The sequence below is a fragment of the Humulus lupulus genome, chromosome 2 (assembly GCF_963169125.1).
Source record: "Humulus lupulus chromosome 2, drHumLupu1.1, whole genome shotgun sequence".
NCBI lineage: Eukaryota > Viridiplantae > Streptophyta > Magnoliopsida > Rosales > Cannabaceae > Humulus > Humulus lupulus.
Window position 1 is genome coordinate 240,477,740 of NC_084794.1, and position 14,546 is coordinate 240,492,285.

The window sequence follows — 14,546 nt, forward strand, 5'->3', positions numbered from 1 at the left end:
CAGCTAATTTCCTCAAGAATTCACCAAAGTTTCCAAATATCTCCCAAGGCTCTAGAGAGAGAGAAGAACGAGAGTGATGGAGAGAGAGAGAGAGAGAGAGAGAGAGAGAGAGAGAGAGAGAGAGAGAGAGAGTAGCTTAGTATTTGAGAATGCTTAAAGTGGTTTCTAGTCACTTCCACTGTATTTTCCTAAGTATATCCCTTAATACAAAAGACCAAAATGCCCATAAACTTATCCTTAGCCTTTCGAACACCACCAAGGGAAAAATCGTCTTTTGCCACCATTTTCCCGTTAAACCTCAAGTAGCCCTATAGATTCCCAACTAATCACAACGTGCCTAATTAATCACCAAATAATTACCCGTTACCCGATAAATCTCAAATATGCACTAAGTTTCCCAAAATACCCCCTAGGCTCAGCCTGAGCTGGGTATTGGACCCCGTTGTGACTATTCTGCTAATCCGCTCCCTAGGACCGTCTCGGACCACACATCTCAATTATATTTCCACAATATTGTGGTCTCAATCTCAACACACACATAATCACATTTATGTCCTCAGCGGGCCAAAATTACAAATATGCCCTTATTAACGAAAACGGGCCCACATGCATATTTAATTCACCTAACACATGTATTTCTAATCATATAATCATTTAATCCAAGTAAGAACATATTGATACACATATATCACAATTAACTACGTAATAACATAATTAAATCAATTATTGCCCTCCTGACACGCTAATCAAAACACTAAGCCTTATGTGCAAATTTTGGATGTTATAGATTCACCATCTTTTATATTTTATTTATGTATTTTGAAATAAATAGAAATAAAAATAGCATTTAGGGATCTAAATGATATGATTTGAAAAAATTGGGGATCTAACTGATATAAAATCAACTTTTGGGACCTAAGTGTTATAAAGTGTAAATAATGAAGACTCAAGCTGAAAAAAAAAAAACTCTCTAAATTAATATAAAATTTTCTAACTAGCATGTATGAGTAAGGATATATGTGAGTAATTTTTTAAAATGAAAAAGATGTGTATATTGTTGAACAAAATGGTAATTAAATTAAAAATAATCCTTTTAACTAATATAAATTTATTATTTTAACATGTGTGAATAAATTTTTTAACTAATATATATTATTTTATTTAATAAATATACAAACTCACTAATATTTAAATTAAAATATATTAGTTTATAAAATATATTTATAGTTAAGAGAATATTTGAAAAATAAAAATTTGGATTAGTAGATTTGTAACACATATAAATATATATTTATAATTATCTTTTATTTATTAAAAAAACAAGGTGGAAAGCTTTATTTTTCTTAAAAAAAAATTAATTTTTGCCCTAGGAATCCATCGGCAAGTAGAAGATATCAACTTTTGAAAAAAAAATAGGGCAAGTGGGTAACAATGCAAAAATTATGGGTAAAGGAGAACTCTCAACAAAAGTGGGGGCTAGAGGGTCATTTGTCCATTTTTTTTAATGAATATTAATAAGAAAACAAGTAATAAATTTATTATATATTTTATGTATTTATTATTGTTGATGTGATCGCGATGTCTCTTCTTTTTAATTATTGATTAATTGATATAAGAAGTAAAAGTTAAAAAAAAAGTCATTCAGTTAAAATTAGGTTAAAAAAATTAGTTGGGCAGTAAAATGTTCAAATATAATTCATTTATATAATTTGAAAATTGAATATGTTATTTGTCAAAAAAAAAAAAACTGAATATGTTCAATTTATTTAGATTAAATGTTTTAATATAAATGTCACTTCATATTTCAAAATAATTTAAAAAAAATATTAAGAAGATCCAATAAATATAATTAATTTTAATCACACAATTCAAAATAGAGATATTTTCCATATAATTATATGTGTGAGATTTGTTGTTGGCATATATTCAATCTCGTCATACTTAGTCATTAGTTAGCGACTGAAATGACATGTGTCATTTTGTGATTTGTCCACTTAAAATTTTTGTTAAAAATATAATTTATAAATAAAAAAACCAATTAAAAAAATATATTTTAAATTTAATTAAAAAATCTTAAAAAAAAAAATTGTTTAAATACATTAATATTTTTAATAAAGGTCTTTTTTTAATAAGCATACAACTATTATAAAGAAAAGATAATAATGATAAACTTTTTTATTTTTATTATTAGTGTAAAAATGAGTCAATCATTGTAGAAAATCACAAAATAGTAGTTAGAATTAATAGAAATTAAAAAGGGAAATTTGCTATTATATGCTAAAAACTTAAACAAGTTAAAAAATTAAACCCAAAAAATAAACATACGAAAGTTATCCTATTTTTTCAATTTCTTCCCCAAATTACCCCTCACTTTTCAACTTCCCCCCATCTCCTCTAACTCCCTTCTCTCTCCTCCTCTAACTCCCTTCTCTCTCTCTCTCTCTCTCTTGCTCTCTCTCTCTCAGACCAAAAAAAACCACCACGGCTTGCAGTCAGCCGGACCTCCACCCACCACGACCTCATCCAGACCTCAGCCGGACCTCCCACACACTCAACCGACCTCCACAGTCATTTTTCTCACCCAAAAGCAATGGGTAAGTGTTTTTTATGCAAAATATTGTTGGCTTTTGTTATATTTAGTGTAAGTTGTATGGATTTGCACATTGTTGGTTGTATTTTGTCCATTTTGTGTTCTGAAATGAAAGTAGACTATGCTCCGTTTTCTGTGTTTTTTTCTGGGTTTTTCGTTTTTTTGCGATTTTTGAACGATAAATTGCGATTTTGTGCGATTTCTACCAAAGTCAGAGGTTAGGGATGAAACTATGCGACATTTGAACGATGTCATTGCGATTTTGTGCGATGTTATATGTGTGGCAAAACTAAGTATTTTAGGGCGATTTGTGGGCGACTTTATCTGCGTGCGATACTTATGCGATGCCTGTGCGATATCATTGCGATTTTGTCTGTATTAATTTTGTCCAAAATTTCTTGCGATAGTTGTGCGACTTTGTGCGATGTTTTTGTGATATTGAACGATATGTGTGCGATTTTAAATTTGTATGACTTTATTTGTACTTTTTTCTTATTTTAATTTTTTTTGTTTGTGACAGATTCAACTGTATTTGTGCCTGTATTGTATGATGGTGTTTGGGCTGTCGAGGGTTTCAACTGGGTATGCAATTCCCAAACAAGTAAGACGTTGATGTTTGACATTGACACTACTCTGGAAAAGTTGCGTGAAGTTTTGTATGAAGAGTTGGATGTAGATCCTTTGGTGTATGAACTGAAATTAGAAGTTTGTTACATGTACATGAAAGGCACCAAGTGCCTTTCAAATCAGAAAAAAAGTACAAATAAAGTCGTACAAATTTAAAATCGCACACATATCGTTCAATATCGTACAAATTAGAAGTTTGTTACATGTATTCAATTCTGCTGTCGAGGGGCCACCGCTCATCTTTAGGCCTGTGATCAAACTGAACTCAGACCTCCCAAATCTGGCTTCCGTTTTACCCACATAAAACCACACTTCATTGTTTTTAACTTCACTGATTTTCTTTTTCCTCAATAACAGTTGATGCACAATCACCCGAAGAATTGAAGAACACTGGCATTCCAAAAAGATCTGAAGGGACTTTCCTTCACCTTATCAGTCAACTTAAAGGCTTCGAACTTATCCTTTATAGCAGTGAAGTACCCGTTCTCTCTGTAGGTGATACGCCCTGGAAAATGCTCGGACAATGGGAGAACGAGCTCTAGAGCCATTTGCATTTTTAAAAATAGGAATTATTATTAATCGCACAAATGTCGCAAAAGAACTCGCAAAACAACAATTATGAATCGCACAAACATCGCAATGAATCGCAGAAAAAATGTATAAGGTTTTTAAATTAAAATCGCAAAACCTATCCAATATAATCGCACAAACATCGCACAAAGATCGCTAAAACTATGAGTACCTTGTCTGTCGCTCAAATAGCTTAATATCGCTCAATATCGCAAAACAACACAAATTCAATAAACTATCATTATTTCCCTAAATAATCACACAATATCGCCCAAATATAACAGACTTCTAATTTCAGTTCATACACCAAAGGATCCACATCCAACTCTTCATACAAAACTTCACGCAACTTTTCAAGAGTAGTGTCAATGTCAAACATCAACGTCTTACTTGTTGGAGAATTGAATACCAGTTGAAACTCTCGACAGCTCAAACACCATCATACAATACATGCACAAATACAGTTGAATCTGTCACAAACAAAAAAATTTAAAATCAGAAAAAGGTACAAATAAAGTCGTACAAATTTAAAATCGCACACATATCGTTCAATATCGCAAAAACATCGCACAAAGTCGCACAACTATCGTAAGAAATTTTGGACAAAATTAATACAAACAAAATCGCAATGATATCGCACAGGCATCGCACAAGTATTGCACACAGATAAAGTCGCCCACAAATCACCCAAAAATCGCCCAAAAATACTTAGTTTTGCCACACATAACATCACACAAAATCGCAATGGCATCGTTCAAATGTCGCATATTTTCATCCCTAACCTCTGACTTTGGTAGAAATCGCACAAAATCGTAATTTATCGTTCAAAAATCGCAAAAAAACGAAAAACCCAGAAAAAACGCAGAAAACGGAACATAGTCTACTTTCATTTCAGAACGCAAAATGGACAAAATACAACCAACAATGTGCAGATCCATACAATTTACACTAAATATAACAAAAGCCAACAATATAATGCATAAAAAACACTTACCCATTGCTTTTGGGTGAGAAAAATGAATGTGGAGGTCGGTTGAGTGTGTGGGAGGTCCGGTTGAGGTCTGGCTGAGGTCGTGGTGGGTGGAGGTCCGGCTGACTGCAAGCCATGGTGGTTTTTTTTGGTCTGAGAGAGAGAGCAAGAGAGAGAGAGAGAAGGAAGTTAGAGAAGGAGGAGAGAGAAGGGACTTAGAGAAAATGGGGGGAAGTTGAAAAGTGAGGGGTAATTTGGGGAAGAAATTGAAAAAGTAGGATAACTTTCCTATATTTATTTTTTGGGTTTAATTTTTTAGCATATAATAGCAAATTTCCCATTAAAAATCAATCATTACCATAAATAAATTATCTTTTATTAATATTCTATTATTCAACCCAACTAACAAGACAAAATAAATCGCTCAATCATGTATTTGAAATAACAGAGTAAGAAAAAATTGTGGCAAAGATCTTCAAAAAAATCCATATATTCTGAACATAAACCAATAGCTTTATAATACACTACCCACTAATTGTAACATAAAACCAATATGTTTATAATGCACTACAATAATTCACAACCAGGATGTTTATATTATTAACAGTTGATCAACAATTTAAATAGGGAAATTTACATGGAGAACTTTATTAAGTAAAAAAAAAAGGAATTTACTCATTTGGTACCCTATGTTTTTGCAAAGTATCATTTTGGTACCCTCTGTTTTCAATAATGCTCATATGGTACCCTGTATTTTAAAATTATACATATTTGATACCCTAGACTCAGATTTGATAGATAAAATTTTGTCAATATGATTAAACTGTCATCAGTTATATGTAATTAAGTAATTAAATTTAAATTTGGAACTTACATAATTGACAGCAGTTTGATTAAATTGGTAAAATTTTATTAATTAAATTTGAGTTTAGGGTACCAAATATGTATGATTTTAAAATACAGGGTACCATATGAGCATTATTGAAAATAGAGGGTACCAAAATGATACTTTGCAAAAACATAGGGTATCAAATGGTTACCTACCCAAAAAAAAATAACAAAAATACGATCACACGAAACTTTTTTCATTTATACGATTTAAGTTTTCTTTTTTAATTTTTGCGGTGTTTACTTCTACGACAACACCTCAAATATTTTGAATGGTTCATTGATTTTCAGAGCTTCATAGACCGTGACGATGGGGAGTGTCCAAGCTTGTTTACGTCGACAACCATAAGTGGCAGCTGGAGAATGACGAGAAAAAGTTTCTAGTCACATTCGAAACAAATATGAAGAGTATCGAACACCACTCAGTCTCGGTCGAAGACTCAAAATGGTCGCTTTTCCATTTCTCCAGTGCGTTTTGGGGGAGATTTTGGGCCTGTTTGGTATTGTTTTCTGTTTTTTGTTTTCAAAATTGTGTTCTCATAAATGAGAACATAAAACTGTTTTTGTAGTTTTCAAAAAACAAGAGGTGTTTGGTTAATATTTTCTAAAAACAATTTTTTAGTTTTATTTTTTTAAAATCTTAAATAAAAAATTAACAAATATATTTACAAAGAGAAAAATATTTTAAAAATTTGCAATAAATAATGAGATAAAATAATTTAAAAGAAAAAATGATGAAAAATAAGAAGTGAGAAAATTTGAGAACAATAGAAAACAACTTTTCCTTGTTCTCAAAATTTTCTGTTTTTTGTAACTTTGTTTTTAAAAATTGTTTTCTGAAAACAATGCCAAACACCCACACTTATTTTCAAAAAACAATTTTTAACTTTTAAAAACAAAAAACTGTTTTTTAGTTAATGTGCCAAACACCCTATTTGTTTCTACATGCTCCATGACTTATACTATCCATTGTGAACCCATCAATGTTGTTTTCATCAATGTTGTTTTCTCCATCATTCTGCATCGATGTGCTCCAACCAGAGATCATGGATTTTCTCGCCATGTCGATCTGCTCTAGATGAAACTACCAGTTCCGACTGGTTTAGGTGTTGGTTCATCGAGGCTCTTAAAAGTATCATTTGTGATTGTGTGGCAGTGAGGATGGTTCTAAGAAGGTGAAGATGTATATAGAAAGGGAGAGGTTGAAGGAGGTTATTGGATGGTCAAAGTAGGTGGAGTTGCCAGAATTTGAAATCGAAACTTTTGAGCTTGAAGGGAGTCGAAGATATTCCAGCCACAAGACGTGCAAACCAACCCACCTCATCCTTCATTTTCGTATACACTATCATCACCCTCTTTTATTTCTATATACTTTGCCGACAAAGATTCCTACATTAATTAAATAATCAAAGTGAATACATATATATATATATATGTATATTGTTCATTTAATAATTCTCAATCAACTATATAAAGGTGTCGTATATACTTAGTCGATTAACAATGGTAAATATATTATATATCTACCAATAGAATAATAATAATCTTTGAACTTATTGATGTTTATCTATAAAAATAAAGTAGTCTTCATACACCCCAGGAGCTTAGAGGAGCCTATAAGGAGACACGTAATGCTCAAAATGTAAAACTTTAAGTTTGATGGAGCCACGTATATTTCAATTATTATTATTATTGAAATTTCTTTAGCTAAGATTACCAACTGAATTTATCAAACAATTTAATTAATGTGAAATAGTTGTATAATTGTTGATTAGACATTGTACGCCCTAATTCTCCACGGGCTATTAGCGAGCTGAGGTATGGCATAATTATATATCAGCCACGTGGATGACATGTATCCGGAGCTGCTATTACCAGGTCCCACCTCTTTAGATCGAGGTAACTAAAGGCTTACTAAGGTTACTAAGGAGTCGGGTCAGAAGTACGGACACCGCGGGCTAAGAAGACATCCAGCTCGAGGTACGAGCTTGAGTTGGCAGCTGTGACCCCTTATAAAGTCAACCACGCAATGTAAACGTGCATATATCAGACATCACGTGTCTGATATATCCCTGAATTCCCGGACACGCCGCATAAACGTGCGTGTTCAGGCACCCACGACTGGGTTAGGCCGTGCGACCCATTATCCCCCTTACCTATTGATTAGACCACACTTCATTCGTCACGTTTTAGGAATTAATCATGAATGTCACATAACTGACATGATGGGTAAGAAGGTCACGGGATGGCCCCCTTGCCAACCCCCAGGTGCCCTCTCCTATAAATATGGAGACCCTCGGAGTTGCAAAGGGTTGGATTCTATTGTGTAAAGAAATACCCTGTAAAGAATACCAGAAAGATAGCAGTAATATTGGCTGGTGGAGTAGAAGGATTTTAACCTTTGAACAACCTAAAAAGTATTCGTATCACCATTTTATTTTAAGATCATTCATCTGTTACAGTTCGTTACTTAGCACTAATCCCATTCTCTTATTCTATTAATTACCTGTTGGCAAAGAACCGCGTCAACAAACATATATTCTAATGTATCAGGACAGATTGCTGATGAATCAGAATAAACGAATAGAAAGTAAACAAACTAAAAGTAACATGATACAAGAATTTTTTACATGGTCCAGAAAATCTAGTCCACGGGGCCACACCTAGAAATAAAATCAATTAGTAAAGTCTCAAGAATACAATAAGCACTTGACTTATACAAGTTTAGACTTCCTCTAAATCATTGTCACAACCTTGAAGTACTGCACTTTAATAATCTTATTTTGATAAACACCAAGAACACGAAATTTTTTCTGATCTTGATGAGTGCTCACTTCCCCCCGAAGTGAGACTTATGGAAATATTCTCTTGAAGATTTTATGTCACATTCACAAGCTTTATGACCTGTTTAAGAATAAACAATACAAAGAAAAATAAACAAACAAAGAGATAGTTGAAAAAATACTACTCTTTACATAAAAAAATCTCTTCAAAATTTGAAACGTTAGAATGGTGAATAGATGAGATTAGATGCTACTTAGGTCTAACATTTATAGAGTTTAGGAAACCCTAAGCTAAGCCAATCTCGTTCTTGATCTCAATCAGATCAAATCAGAGAGTTTCTAAGAATAACTCTCAAGTACCTTTACTATAGAGAAATTTGGATGTAACAGAAGATCATTTTGTATCATCAGAAAAATGACGAACCTAGACTTAATTCCAAACCAAGTTCATTTCAGAATTGATCTTTCTTAGGCACAAAGATATTTCAAGACAATCAATTTAAATAAATTAAAATCAAGAAATTTGCACAGTGATCAATTATATATTAAACATACTTATTATAGACATAGTTACCATAAATAAACAGGGAAACTTGTTTATAGATAATTCATTTAATATAAAAATCCATACTTGACCAAAAGTGCAAAATCCACCAATTATACAATTATTACAACAATTTTGACATTCAATGACTCCCTACAATGTCTTACACCAATGGTGTAAGGCAATAAAAATTAGGAGGGATTTTAAATGTCTTATGTTGTGAGACATTGAAATTTTTTATTAATTACTAAAATTGTAAGACAATAAAAGTGCAAGAAGACGTTGAAAATTTAGGTTCTAAATACGTGTCCAGTGGGGCCTTCCAACATCTCCCAATGGGAGACGTTAGAAGTCCTCCCTGGCTATTACCCTCGACTTCTTCTCTTCCAGAGGCGCGATACACAAAGGTGGACAGAGGCGAATTGAGGCAAAATTTTGGTGATTTTTAGGGTTCAAAACCTACTAAAATCTCTCAATTTTCAAGTTTCGAGGTAAATTTTCTTGAAAAAAAAATTATAGGTTTTGTATTAAGATGATATTTATATGCGATTTTGTGTTAGTTTTTTATGATTATGAGTTTTTTCATTATATTTTTTAGGATTTTCTTGGAGAATATAGGAGGTGTGGGAACTTGAGATTTTGACTCAAAATTTCTATTTCAAGCACACATTTGAGGTAAGTTTTCAAAATTATAAGTATTAATCATTGTTAAAATGACATTTAGTGATATTTTTCTTTATTTGGTGTGATTATTTGGAGATTTTGAGTGAGTTTCTAAGAAAATAACTTTATTGACAATGTAGAAAATAATTTTAATTTTAATTTGACATATCACATTGTATATAGATTTGATTATATGTTTATGATTTTTTTTCATTTTTATTAATTTTTAATTTGAAAATTATGTATATATATATTAAATTTTTTATTAACATTGTAGCTAGGTTGATTATATATAGTTATGTTAGAATAAATTTTTTAAATAATTTGAAAAATTAGAGACATATGAAAAGTTATATGTCTTTTGTTGATTATTGAGTTTTTAGTGACTTAGTTGTTAGAGTTTATAAGTCTAAACTCTATATATACCACATTTTTTTGTTTAGGTTAATTAGTGGCTCGTTGGAAATTGTTTAGTGATATTTGTTTAGTAATCTTTTATATATTAATGAAATTAATTTTGTAGGTGTTGGAGTGAGATTTTAGGGTATTTTTTGCCTTAAAATTTGTATTTCAAGTACACATTTGAGGTTAGTAAGTTTTTAAAATTACAAGAATAAGTTATATATTGTTAGATATTTAGTGATATTTTATTTATTAATTATTAATTTAATTTTGTTGGTTGTTTGCTAAGTGAAGTAATTTTGCTAGCTTTGATTATTAATTGCAAGATGTACATATATATATATTCTTACTTACACTTTTAATATTATTAAACAAATGTTAGATGAGTTTAAATATCTTAAATATTCATTCATAGTAAAGTAAGTTCTGAGATTAAAATTGTGTGTTGTAGTGATAATGGAAGGTTGAGAACATTGTGTGTTTTAGTGAAGTAGGTTTTGAGAAATTTGGTTGTGTGCTGCGGAGCTATAAGGAAGAAACTTATTGTATGTTGTTTGAATTGTTTGTTTTGTTATTCACATGCAGATGATTAGGTCACTATTATAGGAGAAATGCTGCCCGATTTTATCTAGGATTACAAACAATTAGCTTTATATAGACAGCCAACTCTATCACGCGCTTTTAGTGTTGTTTCTTTTATTTTCATAGACATAGGAGAAGATATGAATACTACATAATGAGAATGTTGAATAATTTGATTGAACATGCGAGTCTAGGACATTACTTGAGAGCGATATTATTAGTTGAAATTTACAAATTATTTTTGAAACCATATATATAAATGTAATCAAATAATTAATTAATAGATTTTACTTTAACTTTTTTGGCAGCTAACAAATACACCATATACAGATGCACAAATTGATGAGTTGCGACAAGAATGAACGATAGATGTGTTACCGATAATCCAAAGTTACCAACCTTTTTGTTAGGTTTTCTTACTTTTTACCGCTTTCTTCATACATAGTGCAATATTTGTTAATTTTGCATATGTCTAACAAATATTGCTTATCATGTAAAACAATCTAAGTTTTCATTAATGAAGATTTACAATTTCATTTTATTAATTATATCAATTTAAATTTATTAATTATATAAATTTCAATTTAATTAATTATTAAATCAAATTCATTTATATTAATTATTAAATCAATTTTATTTTAATTAATTATTAAATCAAATGAAATTAATATTAATTATAATTTAATTTAAATAATTTTTTTTAAAATGTGGGACTTTCAATGTCTCCCAGTAGGTGAGAGGTGGGAGAGGTGAGAGACATCCCACGTCTCCCAATGGGAGAGGTTGAAAGTCCACGTTTTTGGACACCTTTCAACCTCTCCCACTAGGAGACATGAGATGTCTCTTACCTCTTCCATTGAGAGACGTGAGATGTGCACTTACAATGTCTCCACCTACGATGTCTACCCCCGCGGGAGACATTGTAGACTTTTAATGTCTCCCAAATAAAGTCATAAAACCCTTATATTGTTGTAGTGCATATATAGATTTTTGAAATTAGAACATAATTGGAAAACTATATACATTAAAAAGTCAGCCGACTTTTTATTTTACAATCTCCCCCCTTGGCAACTTTTTAGACAAAATATATTTTTAGCAATTTGGGCACACAAAAACCTGCAGCTGTAACGCCCTAATTTCACATAAATTATCAAGAACACAACATTGGATTGTTGACGCCGTTTTTCATCAACAGTGAAAGAAGAGCACGTAAACAATAACAAATAATGGCTGATTAAAATAATACAAAACACGATTTTTACGTGGTTCAAAAGTTAAATCTGCCTAGTCCACGAGCCTTTGTTATTAAACTCAAGATTATCTCTGAAAATTCTTTAGCATGAATTCTTCAGAGTTTTCTCTCAAGACTTAGAATTTCGGTCCTTTACATTGGTGCATGACCTCTCTATTTATAGAGAAGGATGCAGAATACTATCCCACATATTTTGGGTAGTTACTCTTTTTGTGTAAATAAATTAAATGGCTTTAAATGCCTGTAATCCGATATAAAAGGAAACGTCCCCTGAAGACCAGGGAGCGTATAACTAATCAAATAATATCCCATGATTTTATGGGATTTACAATAATAAATGCAGAACAAGTCCCTTATAGACAACACTTGTAGATATTCAAAGTCATTATCATATATCTCCAAGCCCTTACTCTACCAAGTTTCTCATTAGCTTTCGAGCTAATGACATCTCCCGAGGTCACATGGCTTTCGAGATCATACGTGTGTCAGGCTCGGAACCCATGATCCGAGGTCTTTCCTGAGGATAGATGCGTCTCGGAGCTACCCTTCGAGATCGTGAATATTTCGAGGCCACCACGTTCGAGGTCGCCTCATTCTTGTAGGCTCGATATTTAGTCCTGGAGCATACTTCAAACTTTACGAGTCCATTCGTTGCGAATCCAGCTTTCGAGGTTGCATTTAACATGGCTCGAAATCTGGGTATAACATCTTGCCCCCTCAAAAGTATTTGTTCGAATCCTAAGAGAAGGAAACTTTTGAACTACTTTCTTCGGGAACCGTACCGTCATACACTTGAAAATGGACACGCGTCAGTTGGGTATTGCTCATTTTTGGTACTTGAGTACCTTGGAAACATGCCCACGATCATTCGTCTGCCATCTTTTCGGCCACATCATGTCATTGACCCCTGACCGTCGGATTTCATGAAGATCCTGGCCAACGACCCAGATTAATCCTCTTTATCACCTTTCTCCCTTTATATGTTCAAGGTCTTCTTCTTCCTCTTATTTTACACGCATTAGAAACAAAGCAAAGGAAAGGACGAAACCAGAGGCCATCCCAGAGAATCTCTTTCTCGCGCATGTTCTCTCAGCCGAAAAAACAAAGAACCTCCGGTTTGTTCGAGTCCGTGAGCTCATATTTGCAGCCTCTCCTTCAGTCAACGATCTCTCTGCAATCGGCCATTATTTGTTATTGTTGACGTGCTCTTCTTTCACTGTTGACGAAAAACGGTGTCAACATGGATCTTAATAATAAATATTGCTCTTTTATTGAATAAAAACTTGAAAATAAATATATGGATCCATGGTTTTACAAAAATAAAATAATTGTCTTTAACATATTAAAATGAGCAACATTTAAATAAAACTTCAAAAGAACACATTCTTTAATAAAAATAAATAAATAGGCCCACTTGATCTTCCTTGACTATATGGTCTCCATGAGTACATCACGAAACTCCTAGGTCTCACTCGCCACTAGCCTTTCTATCATCAATTTTCAGTACAACAACATCATAAGGGGTGAGCTTCTAAGCCCAGTAAGGAAAATACAAACAAGAGTTAGTCATATAATCCTTTATATCATAAATTTCACAAGAGTCATAACAAAACTTATTTATACTAATCATACAACATCATAAAACCCTAGGTCATATCACAGCCTAAGTCATAATCATAAATCACAAGTCATAGGTCATAAGTCATAATCGTAATTATAGGTCATAGATCATAATAACAAGTGAGATATAATAAAAAGATAAGTGCTTATACAGGGGTGGCAATTAAGCCCCTGACATAAGTCCGTCATACACCGAACATCAACTTAGGTCCGTCATAAAATTTTGGCAACCGAGCCTACCGGACATAAGTCCGTCATACATCATTGGACACCTTAGGTCCAGATGCACTTACCCCTTTATTGTACCTGAAATGTTAGGTCATACAAAACATAAACTAGATCATAAACTAAACAACCTAATTTTTCTTACCAAAAACCTGAATATTGGAGACAAGAGCAGGATTGGAAACTCCTAAAACCAAACATAAAGAAACCATAAGTTCTCTAGAGAAAAGAAGATGAATAGAAGATCTAAACCATTGGAATAAAGACTTGCCAAAAATCTAAAGTTTCAAAGAAATTGAACATTTAACCAAAAGTCATTATAACGAGTTGGGATTTGAAGAAAAGGAAAGAATAAGAAGAATGGAAATGGACTAAACCTGAAGATTAAAAGTACCTTAGACAGCTTAGGGCTTCGTTCTATACCTCAAACACCAAAATCACTCCAAAATCTTACTTCCCAAGTGTTTAGAAAAGCTTTAGATTTGAAAGCTTTAACCCCAACACCCTAGTGTTTCTCTCTAGAACAAACTTAGCAGCTTGGAGGCTCTGAGCTGTGCTTGAAAGATGATGAAAATGGCTGAGTGAAGGGTCCTATTTATAGAGTTCAAGGAGTGAAACTAACTCATTTTAAAATGAATAAATAAATGATTAAAAATACATTTTTCGCTCAACAGATGCCCAGAACTTGGTCAAAAACGTTCAGGAACAAGTCAAAGTTATTGAGGGTTGTTTCTAGTTTCAAATTCCACGAAAATTAAAAAATGGTCACTGGAGCCAATATATCGCCTCCTATAGGCGATATATCACCTACACCATAATCCCGAGAGTCC